Source organism: Labrus bergylta, chromosome 24 (assembly GCF_963930695.1).
Source record: "Labrus bergylta chromosome 24, fLabBer1.1, whole genome shotgun sequence".
NCBI classification, from domain to species: domain Eukaryota; kingdom Metazoa; phylum Chordata; class Actinopteri; order Labriformes; family Labridae; genus Labrus; species Labrus bergylta.
The window spans coordinates 13,527,932-13,540,431 of NC_089218.1; the positions used below are offsets into that span (position 1 = coordinate 13,527,932).

The 12,500-nt window shown below is 45.6% G+C and overlaps 17 non-coding genes and 8 pseudogenes across 17 annotated transcripts; all 25 read right to left on the bottom strand.

The window, feature by feature from the left end:
- Positions 1-47, bottom strand: part of LOC136178233 (5S ribosomal RNA) — a 109-nt pseudogene extending 62 nt beyond the window's left edge.
- A 161-nt stretch (positions 48-208) lies between these two features.
- LOC136178404 (5S ribosomal RNA) lies at positions 209-327 on the bottom strand. Its single transcript, XR_010665841.1, has one exon. It is a non-coding gene; the product is annotated as a 5S ribosomal RNA (ribosomal RNA).
- A 161-nt stretch (positions 328-488) lies between these two features.
- LOC136178390 (5S ribosomal RNA) lies at positions 489-607 on the bottom strand. Its single transcript, XR_010665817.1, has one exon. It is a non-coding gene; the product is annotated as a 5S ribosomal RNA (ribosomal RNA).
- A 161-nt stretch (positions 608-768) lies between these two features.
- On the bottom strand, positions 769-887 carry LOC136178346 (5S ribosomal RNA). Its single transcript, XR_010665756.1, has one exon. It is a non-coding gene; the product is annotated as a 5S ribosomal RNA (ribosomal RNA).
- A 161-nt stretch (positions 888-1,048) lies between these two features.
- Positions 1,049-1,167, bottom strand: LOC136178291 (5S ribosomal RNA). The gene has a single exon (XR_010665679.1). It is a non-coding gene; the product is annotated as a 5S ribosomal RNA (ribosomal RNA).
- Positions 1,168-1,312: 145 nt separating this feature from the next.
- Positions 1,313-1,421, bottom strand: LOC136178245 (5S ribosomal RNA; annotated as a pseudogene).
- Positions 1,422-1,566: 145 nt separating this feature from the next.
- LOC136178394 (5S ribosomal RNA) lies at positions 1,567-1,685 on the bottom strand. Its single transcript, XR_010665826.1, has one exon. It is a non-coding gene; the product is annotated as a 5S ribosomal RNA (ribosomal RNA).
- Positions 1,686-1,846: 161 nt separating this feature from the next.
- On the bottom strand, positions 1,847-1,965 carry LOC114918012 (5S ribosomal RNA). Its single transcript, XR_003806655.2, has one exon. It is a non-coding gene; the product is annotated as a 5S ribosomal RNA (ribosomal RNA).
- Positions 1,966-2,110: 145 nt separating this feature from the next.
- LOC114918017 (5S ribosomal RNA) lies at positions 2,111-2,219 on the bottom strand (annotated as a pseudogene).
- Positions 2,220-2,364: 145 nt separating this feature from the next.
- LOC114917985 (5S ribosomal RNA) lies at positions 2,365-2,483 on the bottom strand. The gene has a single exon (XR_003806630.2). It is a non-coding gene; the product is annotated as a 5S ribosomal RNA (ribosomal RNA).
- A 161-nt stretch (positions 2,484-2,644) lies between these two features.
- On the bottom strand, positions 2,645-2,763 carry LOC136178292 (5S ribosomal RNA). The gene has a single exon (XR_010665680.1). It is a non-coding gene; the product is annotated as a 5S ribosomal RNA (ribosomal RNA).
- Positions 2,764-2,906: 143 nt separating this feature from the next.
- Positions 2,907-3,025, bottom strand: LOC136178293 (5S ribosomal RNA). Its single transcript, XR_010665681.1, has one exon. It is a non-coding gene; the product is annotated as a 5S ribosomal RNA (ribosomal RNA).
- A 6,255-nt stretch (positions 3,026-9,280) lies between these two features.
- Positions 9,281-9,389, bottom strand: LOC136178220 (5S ribosomal RNA; annotated as a pseudogene).
- Positions 9,390-9,532: 143 nt separating this feature from the next.
- On the bottom strand, positions 9,533-9,641 carry LOC136178250 (5S ribosomal RNA; annotated as a pseudogene).
- A 143-nt stretch (positions 9,642-9,784) lies between these two features.
- On the bottom strand, positions 9,785-9,903 carry LOC136178294 (5S ribosomal RNA). Its single transcript, XR_010665682.1, has one exon. It is a non-coding gene; the product is annotated as a 5S ribosomal RNA (ribosomal RNA).
- Positions 9,904-10,064: 161 nt separating this feature from the next.
- Positions 10,065-10,173, bottom strand: LOC136178248 (5S ribosomal RNA; annotated as a pseudogene).
- A 161-nt stretch (positions 10,174-10,334) lies between these two features.
- LOC136178347 (5S ribosomal RNA) lies at positions 10,335-10,453 on the bottom strand. The gene has a single exon (XR_010665757.1). It is a non-coding gene; the product is annotated as a 5S ribosomal RNA (ribosomal RNA).
- A 145-nt stretch (positions 10,454-10,598) lies between these two features.
- On the bottom strand, positions 10,599-10,717 carry LOC136178348 (5S ribosomal RNA). The gene has a single exon (XR_010665758.1). It is a non-coding gene; the product is annotated as a 5S ribosomal RNA (ribosomal RNA).
- A 161-nt stretch (positions 10,718-10,878) lies between these two features.
- Positions 10,879-10,997, bottom strand: LOC114918001 (5S ribosomal RNA). The gene has a single exon (XR_003806646.2). It is a non-coding gene; the product is annotated as a 5S ribosomal RNA (ribosomal RNA).
- A 145-nt stretch (positions 10,998-11,142) lies between these two features.
- Positions 11,143-11,261, bottom strand: LOC136178349 (5S ribosomal RNA). The gene has a single exon (XR_010665759.1). It is a non-coding gene; the product is annotated as a 5S ribosomal RNA (ribosomal RNA).
- Positions 11,262-11,404: 143 nt separating this feature from the next.
- Positions 11,405-11,523, bottom strand: LOC136178295 (5S ribosomal RNA). The gene has a single exon (XR_010665683.1). It is a non-coding gene; the product is annotated as a 5S ribosomal RNA (ribosomal RNA).
- A 143-nt stretch (positions 11,524-11,666) lies between these two features.
- Positions 11,667-11,785, bottom strand: LOC136178296 (5S ribosomal RNA). The gene has a single exon (XR_010665684.1). It is a non-coding gene; the product is annotated as a 5S ribosomal RNA (ribosomal RNA).
- Positions 11,786-11,946: 161 nt separating this feature from the next.
- LOC136178266 (5S ribosomal RNA) lies at positions 11,947-12,055 on the bottom strand (annotated as a pseudogene).
- Positions 12,056-12,200: 145 nt separating this feature from the next.
- On the bottom strand, positions 12,201-12,319 carry LOC136178297 (5S ribosomal RNA). The gene has a single exon (XR_010665685.1). It is a non-coding gene; the product is annotated as a 5S ribosomal RNA (ribosomal RNA).
- Positions 12,320-12,480: 161 nt separating this feature from the next.
- Positions 12,481-12,500, bottom strand: part of LOC136178221 (5S ribosomal RNA) — a 109-nt pseudogene continuing 89 nt past the window's right edge.

A 12,500-nucleotide genomic window follows, 5' to 3' on the forward strand; every position in this document is an offset into this window, starting at 1 on the left:
GCTTAGCTTCCGAGATCAGGCGTGTTCAGGGTGGTATGGCCGTAAGCCATTATTGTGTGCAGAAAGGGGCCTTTTAAAGATCTCATGCCCTCGGCCATAATGTGGGGGAGCAAATGCTCCCCCACATTATTGATTCTGGCTGAATTTTTGGACATGTGAATATGTCTCTATATGATGAAAGAAAAGCATATGATGAAAAAAATGAAAAAGCTTACAGCACCTGGTATTCCCAGGCGGTCTCCCATCCAAGTACTAACCAGGCCCGACCCTGCTTAGCTTCCGAGATCGGACGAGATCGGGCATGTTCAGGGTGGTATGGCCGTTAGCCATTATTGTGTGCAGAAAGGGGCCTTTTAAAGATCTCATGCCCTCGGCCATAATGTGGGGGAGCAAATGCTCCCCCACATTATTGATTCTGGCTGAATTTTTGGACATGTGAATATGTCTCTATATGATGAAAGAAAAGCATATGATGAAAAAAATGAAAAAGCTTACAGCACCTGGTATTCCCAGGCGGTCTCCCATCCAAGTACTAACCAGGCCCGACCCTGCTTAGCTTCCGAGATCGGACGAGATCGGGCGTGTTCAGGGTGGTATGGCAGTAAGCCATTATTGTGTGCAGAAAGGGGCCTTTTAAAGATCTCATGCCCTCGGCCATAATGTGGGGGAGCAAATGCTCCCCCACATTATTGATTCTGGCTGAATTTTTGGACATGTGAATATGTCTCTATATGATGAAAGAAAAGCATATGATGAAAAAAATGAAAAAGCTTACAGCACCTGGTATTCCCAGGCGGTCTCCCATCCAAGTACTAACCAGGCCCGACCCTGCTTAGCTTCCGAGATCTGACGAGATCGGGCGTGTTCAGGGTGGTATGGCCGTAAGCCGTTATTGTGTGCAGAAAGGGGCCTTTTAAAGATCTCATGCCCTCGGCCATAATGTGGGGGAGCAAATGCTCCCCCACATTATTGATTCTGGCTGAATTTTTGGACATGTGAATATGTCTCTATATGATGAAAGAAAAGCATATGATGAAAAAAATGAAAAAGCTTACAGCACCTGGTATTCCCAGGCGGTCTCCCATCCAAGTACTAACCAGGCCCGACCCTGCTTAGCTTCCGAGATCGGACGAGATCGGGCGTGTTCAGGGTGGTATGGCCGTAAGCCATTATTGTGTGCAGAAAGGGGCCTTTTAAAGATCTCATGCCCTCGGCCATAATGTGGGGACATTATTGATTCTGGCTGAATTTTTGGACATGTGAATATGTCTCTATATGATGAAAGAAAAGCATATGATGAAAAAAATGAAAAAGCTTACAGCACCTGGTATTCCCAGGCGGTCTCCCATCCAAGTACTAACCAGGCCCGACCCTGCTTAGCTTCTGAGATCGGGTGTGTTCAGGGTGGAATGGCCGTAAGCCATTATTGTGTGCAGAAAGGGGCCTTTTAAAGATCTCATGCCCTCGGCCATAATGTGGGGACATTATTGATTCTGGCTGAATTTTTGGACATGTGAATATGTCTCTATATGATGAAAGAAAAGCATATGATGAAAAAAATGAAAAAGCTTACAGCACCTGGTATTCCCAGGCGGTCTCCCATCCAAGTACTAACTAGGCCCGACCCTGCTTAGCTTCCGAGATCGGACGAGATCGGGCGTGTTCAGGGTGGTATGGCCGTAAGCCATTATTGTGTGCAGAAAGGGGCCTTTTAAAGATCTCATGCCCTCGGCCATAATGTGGGGGAGCAAATGCTCCCCCACATTATTGATTCTGGCTGAATTTTTGGACATGTGAATATGTCTCTATATGATGAAAGAAAAGCATATGATGAAAAAAATGAAAAAGCTTACAGCACCTGGTATTCCCAGGCGGTCTCCCATCCAAGTACTAACCAGGCCCGACCCTGCTTAGCTTCCGAGATCGGACGAGATCGGGCGTGTTCAGGGTGGTATGGCCGTAAGCCATTATTGTGTGCAGAAAGGGGCCTTTTAAAGATCTCATGCCCTCGGCCATAATGTGGGGACATTATTGATTCTGGCTGAATTTTTGGACATGTGAATATGTCTCTATATGATGAAAGAAAAGCATATGATGAAAAAAATGAAAAAGCTTACAGCACCTGGTATTCCCAGGCGGTCTCCCATCCAAGTACTAACCAGGCCCGACCCTGCTTAGCTTCTGAGATCGGGTGTGTTCAGGGTGGAATGGCCGTAAGCCATTATTGTGTGCAGAAAGGGGCCTTTTAAAGATCTCATGCCCTCGGCCATAATGTGGGGACATTATTGATTCTGGCTGAATTTTTGGACATGTGAATATGTCTCTATATGATGAAAGAAAAGCATATGATGAAAAAAATGAAAAAGCTTACAGCACCTGGTATTCCCAGGCGGTCTCCCATCCAAGTACTAACTAGGCCCGACCCTGCTTAGCTTCCGAGATCGGACGAGATCGGGCGTGTTCAGGGTGGTATGGCCGTAAGCCATTATTGTGTGCAGAAAGGGGCCTTTTAAAGATCTCATGCCCTCGGCCATAATGTGGGGGAGCAAATGCTCCCCCACATTATTGATTCTGGCTGAATTTTTGGACATGTGAATATGTCTCTATATGATGAAAGAAAAGCATATGATGAAAAAAATGAAAAAGCTTACAGCACCTGGTATTCCCAGGCGGTCTCCCATCCAAGTACTAACCAGGCCCGACCCTGCTTAGCTTCCGAGATCGGACGAGATCGGGCGTGTTCAGGGTGGTATGGCCGTAAGCCATTATTGTGTGCAGAAAGGGGCCTTTTAAAGATCTCATGCCCTCGGCCATAATGTGGGGGAGAAAATGCTCCCCCACATTATTGATTCTGGCTGAATTTTTGGACATGTGAATATGTGTCTATATGATGAAAAAAATGAAAAAGCTTACAGCACCTGGTATTCCCAGGCGGTCTCCCATCCAAGTACTAACCAGGCCCGACCCTGCTTAGCTTCCGAGATCGGACGAGATCGGGCGTGTTCAGGGTGGTATGGCCGTAAGCCATTATTGTGTGCAGAAAGGGGCCTTTTAAAGATCTCATGCCCTCGGCCATAATGTGGGGGAGCAAATGCTCCCCCACATTATTGATTCTGGCTGAATTTTTGGACATGTGAATATGTCTCTATATGATGAAAAAAATGAAAAAGCTTACAGCACCTGGTATTCCCAGGCGGTCTCCCATCCAAGTACTAACCAGGCCCGACCCTGCTTAGCTTCCGAGATCGGACGAGATCGGGCGTGTTTTTTTTTTTATCTTTTATTATCAAAAGTACAAAAACATTTATATTATTTACACATCATTTACAAGAAATACAATACCAAAACATACACCATATAAATCAAACCTCCCCTCAGAGGCAAGCGCTTGCCAAAGAAAACAAAATAAAGCAAACAAAATCAAAACCTCCCCTGATTCCAAAACACTTAAAAACTCTCTTGAGTTCTTCCCTCAAAGTAAACAACCCCCGAAAACAAACCCCAAAGCAAACAAAATCCCCTTGAGAGCTCTCAACCTCCCCTGCAAACCAAAAGGCCCTCAAATCAAACCACCCATTTTTCCCCATGACCAACGAAAAACCGTAACAGAAACAAAATAAATTATGCGTCCCACACAATGCCCTCTTCATTTACCCCACACACTTTCGCCCCTTCCACAAACATTCTCACAAACTCACTCTCATTCGCAACGTGCAACAATTTTAGGTGTGCTCTCCATTCATTCGAAAACATTCTCCACACATTCATTCTCTTGTTTTCGTACAATGCAAAATTCCTTCTGTTAAAAACCGCTTTGCGTGCAAAGGCTAAAATCATATTCATAACGTTGTGGTTTTTTTGTTTCGTTCCCACCCCCAACAGCACCGACAATTCCCACCCCCTTTCATTCCAACACTCATTCTCACTACATTTCCCCAACATTTCCCTTATTTTTCCCCAAAACACGCCCAATTCCCCACATGTCACAAACAAATGCACCAAATCCTCATCCACACTTTCACATACACAACACTTTCTTTCATACCTCTCCTTGTGGATTTGATGCAGGACGATGCAGGTGAAGATCCTCCTGTGCCTCAGTTTGAAATCTAAGTCAAATATTGCATGCGGTGTGTGCGGTATGTTAATGTTTTTCCATATCATGTTGCTTGTTATGTCTGGGTATGTGTCTGTCCATTTAACTTCAGATGTGGGTTTCTGTATTCTATGTGTGATTGCGCATCTATACCAAATTTTTGTGGTGACATCAGTAATGTTGTGCTTCTTCTCCCCTAGGCACAGGGAGATCCCCACCGCATCGTCCCGCATCGCTCCCTCCTTCTCCTTGATTAGTTTTTCCCATTCGCTCGACAAAGACAATTTTACATTTTCAAACACTCTCTCAATCACATCCTTTCTGCACACATACCCCTTGTTTTTTAACCCCACCAACACCATTTGTACATCAAACTCCCCCTCATCGTTCACTAAATCCCCTATTCTAATGTATCCCGCTTTCTCCATTGCCTCGCACTTGATTGCCCTCTCCCCATTTTTAAAATACGGGCTTGAGAGGAAGGGCAGCCGCAGCACTGACCCTCTCGTTCCGCATTACGGTACAGTCCAGGCTGAAACCTGATACCACGCATTGAGTACTTCCTGGAAAAACCGTGGCAAGTGTTTAAATGCGTCCGGGTTATTTATCTGGTGCAGGTTGTCCTCGTTGTGGAGTCCAAAACTGCACAGATGTTGTTTGAAATGATTTTTCCAACCTACGCTCCGGCTCTGGTCCTTAAATTTGCCTATCAATTTGGCTCTTAGTGCTACTTTTTTTGTCAGTAAGTCAATCAAAGCTAACCCACCCTGATCTTTAGCCCCTATTATTGTTTTGTGAGCTATACTCGCTGCTTTGTTTCTCCAAATAAAGTCCCTAATGATCTTTGAGATCTCCGCGAAGGCCCAGTCCGGGAGCGCGCAAGTACTCAGCGCATGATTCACTTTGGACAACACGAGAGCATTTGTTACGGCTACCCTTCCTCTCAGCAATAGGCCCCTTGCCCTCCACAAATTCAAAGTTTTCTTAATTTTACCCACCACCTCTTTCCATGTTTCGTCATCACATTCATTCTCGTTTTTCCCCACACTCACTCCCAGCACTTTTCTTCTCTCCCCCACCGTTTTAAATCCCCACCTATTAGCGTAATTTGATTCCCTTCCCAGTAGCATAATTTCAGACTTATTTTCGTTTACTTTTGCCCCCGATGCCCTTTCATAGGTTTGCACGTGTTTCAGTATTAGTTCTATATCCTCCTCTCTTTTCACCATTATATTCACGTCATCCGCATATTGGATTATTTTAACATTTTCCTCCCCTATTCCTTCAATGCTCCCGTCTTCCGATATCAGCGCTGCCAGCGGCTCTGCCACCAAGCTATACAGCAGCGCTGACATCGGACACCCCTGTCTTACTGATCTTGTGATCTTAAATGCATCAGTTAAAGCCCCGTTACATTTTATCTTACTTTCCGCCCCTTTGTACAACACATTTATCCACTCTCGCATTCTCTCCCCGAACCCAAACTTCTCCAAAACCCTCCCCATGAACCCATGATCCACTCTGTCAAATGCCTTACTTAAATCAATCCCTAACCATATCCCCCCCTCCCTTTCCATGTCCCTGACCGTCTGTTTTATTGAAATGATTGAGTCTGCTATGTCCCTGTTTGGTATGCTGTATGATTGTGTTTGCTCTATGATAGTTCCTATTACTTCCCTGATTCTATTGGCTATTGTTTTTGCTATGATTTTGTAATCTGTGTTTAGTAAACTGATTGGTCTGTAGTTGTCCAGATTTTTATTGTCCCCCTTGTTTTTGTAGAAAATAGTAACCACCCCCTCCCCCAAGCTTTTCGGTATGCATTTGACTCTCTCAATATATTTACTTAGTTTGCCTAGTATGGGTACTAGCTGTTCTTTGAAAGCTAAATAAAATTCAGCAGTTAGGCCATCGCTACCAGGACTTTTGTTTCTGTTTAAACCCTCTAGAGCGCTTTTGATTTCTCCGTCCGTAAACTCACTTTCACACCATATTTTATCCTCGTCGCTAAGTTCCTTCTTTAAGGCACCCACAGCTCTGTCCGCGCTCGCACCATCACACTCCTGTCTCGTGAACAGGCTTTCATAGTAGCCTTTGACCGTTTTTAATATTTCAGTTTTATCCGTCACCCTTTCCCCTGCTGCGTTCACTAATTCGTTTATTTCTGTTTTTATTTGCTTTTGTTTCTCCAGACCCAGGAAAAAGGCTGTGCTCCTTTCCCCTTCATACAAATATTGTATTTTGCTCCTAATCGCTGCGCCCCTACATTTTTTTAGTTCGAACGCTTTTAACTGCTCTTTTAAGCGTATGTATTTTTCTGCGCAAGCATTATCTGCACTGTCGAGCAATGTTATTTCCTCACTTAGTTGTTTTCTTAGATTCTCTTCCATTTGATTTTCTCTCCACTTTTTCTCCTTACTATAGTTAATGCACTTTTTTTTGATTCTGACTTTTACCCCATCCCACCACACATTCATATCTTCATTCTCCCCCCACTCATATCCCACATCATTCAAGAATTTTTTCATGCTTTTCACAAACGCATCATCTTCTAGCAGACTTCCGTTAAAGCACCATATCCCTCCTTTACGTGAATCAGTTTCTTTTCCAAATGTGATTGTCATTCCTGCGTGATCGCTCCACGTATTGGTTTTATACTCAGCGCTTTTTACCCACTTCACCACCTCACATGTCACCAGGGAGAGGTCTATTCTTGATTGTTTCAGTCTGTTTAGCACGATTTGCCTTCTAGAGTAAGCCCTTTCCCATGGGTGCAGCAATCTCCATATGTCTAAGCACTGCTTGGTTATTATTAGGTCTTTCAGTGCCCCTCTGCTTACGTCCCCCTTGAACACATTATTTTTTGATACGTCTGTTGGCGTCATTGCCACATTGAAGTCGCCGATTATCACGCAGTTTCCTTCCCACCATTTGCTTATTTCTATAAAAAACGTTTTCCTTTCTTTTTCTCCGTTCGGCGCATATATATTTATAATTCTTAAATTTTTTGTTTCGTACATACAGTCTATAACTATAACTCTCCCCTCTTTATCCCCGTACACCAAATTAACCCCTGTTACCCGATCCGTTTTGATTAGAACCGCCACTCCTCTCGCCCTTGGCGTACCATTGGAGCTAAAGATTTGGCCCACAAAGTCTTTTTTAATGTCTTCTACCAGGGAATCATCCCACCTGGTCTCCTGCACACACAGGATGTCATTTTGCCAGGAAAGCATGGATTGTCTCTTTTCCTTGCTTCGTAGTCCATTGGCGTTGATAGAAAATAAAATTAAGGCCATTATCAAAAAGGAAAAAAAAGAAAAACAAACGGATTTACCAGGGTTATTTCCAGCCATTATTTGTCTTTACTTTTTAATTTTTTAGCCAACTTCTTTCGTTGCCCCAAACTCAGTCTTTTTTGCGCGCTTGCCAGTTCACTAACATCCATTTCGCTGTCCGTTTCGTTTGGACTGGCGCTTTTAGTCAGGTTGTTTGCCCTGATTTGACTCCCTCCCGCCTGCCCCGGCACCCTCTCAGGCACCTCCCTCCCCTTTGTGCTCATGCTTACCCCTGGTTCTCCGTCCGTTCTGTCTCCCTTTTTCGCTTTCTTGCTCGTTTTCCGCTGCTTCTGTTGTCCCCCTCCTCCAGCCTGCTCCGGCGTCTCCAACTCGTTCTCTGCCACCTGCTCTCCTCCGCTCTCTCCGCTCTGCTCCATTTCTCCTCCGCTGCCCTCCTCCTCTCCGGTCTCCTCCTCGCTTTCTCCAGTCACCTCCTCCTCTCCTTCTGCCGCGTCCTTGTACACCTCCTCCTCCGCCTCATTCCTGCTCTCCTTTTCATTTTCACACTCGCAGTCATTTTCTCTTTTTCCACAGTTTTTACATTTTGCCAGGTTCGCGCTGCACTCACGTGCAAAGTGTCCCTGCACCCCACATTTGTGGCACATGAACTCCGGGCACTCTCGCAGGATGTGTCCCGGCTGGATACACATCCTGCACACTTTTTGCTGTCTGTCATGAATGACTCTGAAGAATTCGCTCCCCATCACTGTATTGAATTTTGTGGAGTACGGTAGCGACTGTACCTGGTCGTTGAACCGGACCCGGACAAACCTTGTTCCGTCGGCTATTGTTGTCCCTGGCCACATTCTTCTTTTAATCGGAGATGTGGGGTTCACTCCCCAGCCCGTCAGCTTCCACACGATTTCTTCATCCGTGATGTAGGCCGGCAGGTTCAGAAAGGACACCACCAGCTCGTCATTGTTTAGTTCTCTGGCTACAACTCTTGTCTCTCCAATTTTGAAGCCGTCCAGCAGCCTTTCTTTTCCCTTGATGTTGCTCACTGTTACTTCCAGTTTTTCCGGCCCGACGGTTCTGCACGCCAGCAGGCCCCCGCAGATCATTTTTAAATTGTTAATCACCTGCTGTAGAGGCACTTTTTCCCCCACCATTTCAATGTTTAGTGTCAGTTTTTTTTCGTAGGCCACTTTTGCCTCTCTTGTCTCAGCTCCCTCTGCACCTCTCACACTCTGCACACCAATCAGTCCTTGATTGTCCGCAGCTGGGGCAATCAGCTCACTGCTCCTCTCTCTTCCTCTCTCTCCGTTGTCCATACCATTCCTAGTTTCGTTTGCCATGTTTATCAGTCCTTTTTGTCCGTCGTCCTTTTCGTTGTCGTTTAATCCGTTCCGTTGTTTCAATGCCGTGTTTGTCTGTCCTTTTTCTTGTCCATTATCCATTTCTTTTTCCTTTTCTCCGGTCCGTTGTCCTGTCATCTTTGTAATCCGTCCGTGTGTGCTTGCTAGCGGCCCGCTAGCAAACATTTAAGAAATCAAAGGTCTTCCCAAAAAAAGGGGTAAACAGGTAAGAAAAAAGCAAAAAAGAAAAGCAATCCCCCTCACAGTCCGTGACTGCTGGGGGACGATCACTCAAGATCTGAGGACTTTAAACAAAACAAGGCATATATAACAAAAATGAAAAATAAGGACTCCTGCTCTCTCTGGCACGTCTGCTCTCTCCGGGCTCCACTCTGTCTCTGCCGTAAACGGGGCGTGTTCAGGGTGGTGTGAACACCCATCAATGTGGGGGAGCAAATGCTCCCCCACATTATTGATTCTGGCTGAATTTTTGGACATGTGAATATGTCTCTATATGATGAAAGAAAAGCATATGATGAAAAAAATGAAAAAGCTTACAGCACCTGGTATTCCCAGGCGGTCTCCCATCCAAGTACTAACCAGGCCCGACCCTGCTTAGCTTCCGAGATCGGGCGTGTTCAGGGTGGTATGGCCGTAAGCCATTATTGTGTGCAGAAAGGGGCCTTTTAAAGATCTCATGCCCTCGGCCATAATGTGGGGGAGCAAATGCTCCCCCACATTATTGATTCTGGCTGAATTTTTGGACATGTGAATATGTCTCTATATGATGAAAAAAATGAAAAAGCTTACAGCACCTGGTATTCCCAGGCGTTCTCCCATCCAAGTACTAACCAGGCCCGACCCTGCTTAGCTTCCGAGATCGGGCGTGTTCAGGGTGGTATGGCCGTAAGCCATTATTGTGTGCAGAAAGGGGCCTTTTAAAGATCTCATGCCCTCGGCCATAATGTGGGGGAGAAAATGCTCCCCCACATTATTGATTCTGGCTGAATTTTTGGACATGTGAATATGTCTCTATATGATGAAAAAAATGAAAAAGCTTACAGCACCTGGTATTCCCAGGCGGTCTCCCATCCAAGTACTAACCAGGCCCGACCCTGCTTAGCTTCCGAGATCGGACGAGATCGGGCGTGTTCAGGGTGGTATGGCCGTAAGCCATTATTGTGTGCAGAAAGGGGCCTTTTAAAGATCTCATGCCCTCGGCCATAATGTGGGGGAGCAAATGCTCCCCCACATTATTGATTCTGGCTGAATTTTTGGACATGTGAATATGTCTCTATATGATGAAAGAAAAGCATATGATGAAAAAAATGAAAAAGCTTACAGCACCTGGTATTCCCAGGCGGTCTCCCATCCAAGTACTAACCAGGCCCGACCCTGCTTAGCTTCCGAGATCGGACGAGTTCAGGGTGGTATGGCCGTAAGCCATTATTGTGTGCAGAAAGGGGCCTTTTAAAGATCTCATGCCCTCGGCCATAATGTGGGGGAGCAAATGCTCCCCCACATTATTGATTCTGGCTGAATTTTTGGACATGTGAATATGTCTCTATATGATGAAAGAAAAGCATATGATGAAAAAAATGAAAAAGCTTACAGCACCTGGTATTCCCAGGCGGTCTCCCATCCAAGTACTAACCAGGCCCGACCCTGCTTAGCTTCCGAGATCTGACGAGATCGGGCGTGTTCAGGGTGGTATGGCCGTAAGCCATTATTGTGTGCAGAAAGGGGCCTTTTAAAGATCTCATGCCCTCGGCCATAATGTGGGGACATTATTGATTCTGGCTGAATTTTTGGACATGTGAATATGTCTCTATATGATGAAAGAAAAGCATATGATGAAAAAAATGAAAAAGCTTACAGCACCTGGTATTCCCAGGCGGTCTCCCATCCAAGTACTAACCAGGCCCGACCCTGCTTAGCTTCCGAGATCTGACGAGATCGGGCGTGTTCAGGGTGGTATGGCCGTAAGCCATTATTGTGTGCAGAAAGGGGCCTTTTAAAGATCTCATGCCCTCGGCCATCATGTGGGGGAGCAAATGCTCCCCCACATTATTGATTCTGGCTGAATTTTTGGACATGTGAATATGTCTCTATATGATGAAAGAAAAGCATATGATGAAAAAAATGAAAAAGCTTACAGCACCTGGTATTCCCAGGCGGTCTCCCATCCAAGTACTAACCAGGCCCGACCCTGCTTAGCTTCCGAGATCTGACGAGATCGGGCGTGTTCAGGGTGGTATGGCCGTAAGCCATTATTGTGTGCAGAAAGGGGCCTTTTAAAGATCTCATGCCCTCGGCCATAATGTGGGGACATTATTGATTCTGGCTGAATTTTTGGACATGTGAATATGTCTCTATATGATGAAAGAAAAGCATATGATGAAAAAAATGAAAAAGCTTACAGCACCTGGTATTCCCAGGCGGTCTCCCATCCAAGTACTAACCAGGCCCGACCCTGCTTAGCTTCCGAGATCTGACGAGATCGGGCGTGTTCAGGGTGGTATGGCCGTAAGCCATTATTGTGTGCAGAAAGGGGCCTTTTAAAGATCTCATGCCCTCGGCCATCATGTGGGGGAGCAAATGCTCCCCCACATTATTGATTCTGGCTGAATTTTTGGACATGTGAATATGTCTCTATATGATGAAAAAAATGAAAAAGCTTACAGCACCTGGTATTCCCAGGCGGTCTCCCATCCAAGTACTAACCAGGCCCGACCCTGCTTAGCTTCCGAGATCGGACGAGATCGGGCGTGTTCAGGGTGGTATGGCCGTAAGCCATTATTGTGTGCAGAAAGGGGCCTTTTAAAGATCTCATGCCCTCGGCCATAATGTGGGGGAGAAAATGCTCCCCCACATTATTGATTCTGGCTGAATTTTTGGACATGTGAATATGTCTCTATATGATGAAAAAAATGAAAAAGCTTACAGCACCTGGTATTCCCAGGCGGTCTCCCATCCAAGTACTAACCAGGCCCGACCCTGCTTAGCTTCCGAGATCGGACGAGATCGGGCGTGTTCAGGGTGGTATGGCCGTAAGCCATTATTGTGTGCAGAAAGGGGCCTTTTAAAGATCTCATGCCCTCGGCCATAATGTGGGGGAGAAAATGCTCCCCCACATTATTGATTCTGGCTGAATTTTTGGACATGTGAATATGTCTCTATATGATGAAAGAAAAGCATATGATGAAAAAAATGAAAAAACTTACAGCACCTGGTTTTCCCAGGCGGTCTCCCATCCAAGTACTAACCAGGCCCGACCCTGCTTAGCTTTCGAGATCGGGCGTGTTCAGGGTGGAATGGCCGTAAGCCAGTATTGTGTGCAGAAAGGGGCCTTTTAAAGATCTCATGCCCTCGGCCATAATGTGGGGACATTATTGATTCTGGCTGAATTTTTGGACATGTGAATATTTCTCTATATGATGAAAGAAAAGCATATGATGAAAAAAATGAAAAAGCTTACAGCACCTGGTATTCCCAGGCGGTCTCCCATCCAAGTACTAACCAGGCCCGACCCTGCTTAGCTTCCGAGATCGGACGAGATCGGGCGTGTTCAGGGTGGTATGGCCGTAAGCCATTATTGTGTGCAGAAAGGGGCCTTTTAAAGATCTCATGCCCTCGGCCATAATGTGGGGGAGCAAATGCTCCCCCACATTATTGATTCTGGCTGAATTTTTGGACATGTGAATATGTCTCTATATGATGAAAGAAAAGCATATGATGAAAAAAATGAAAAAGCTTACAGCACCTGGTATT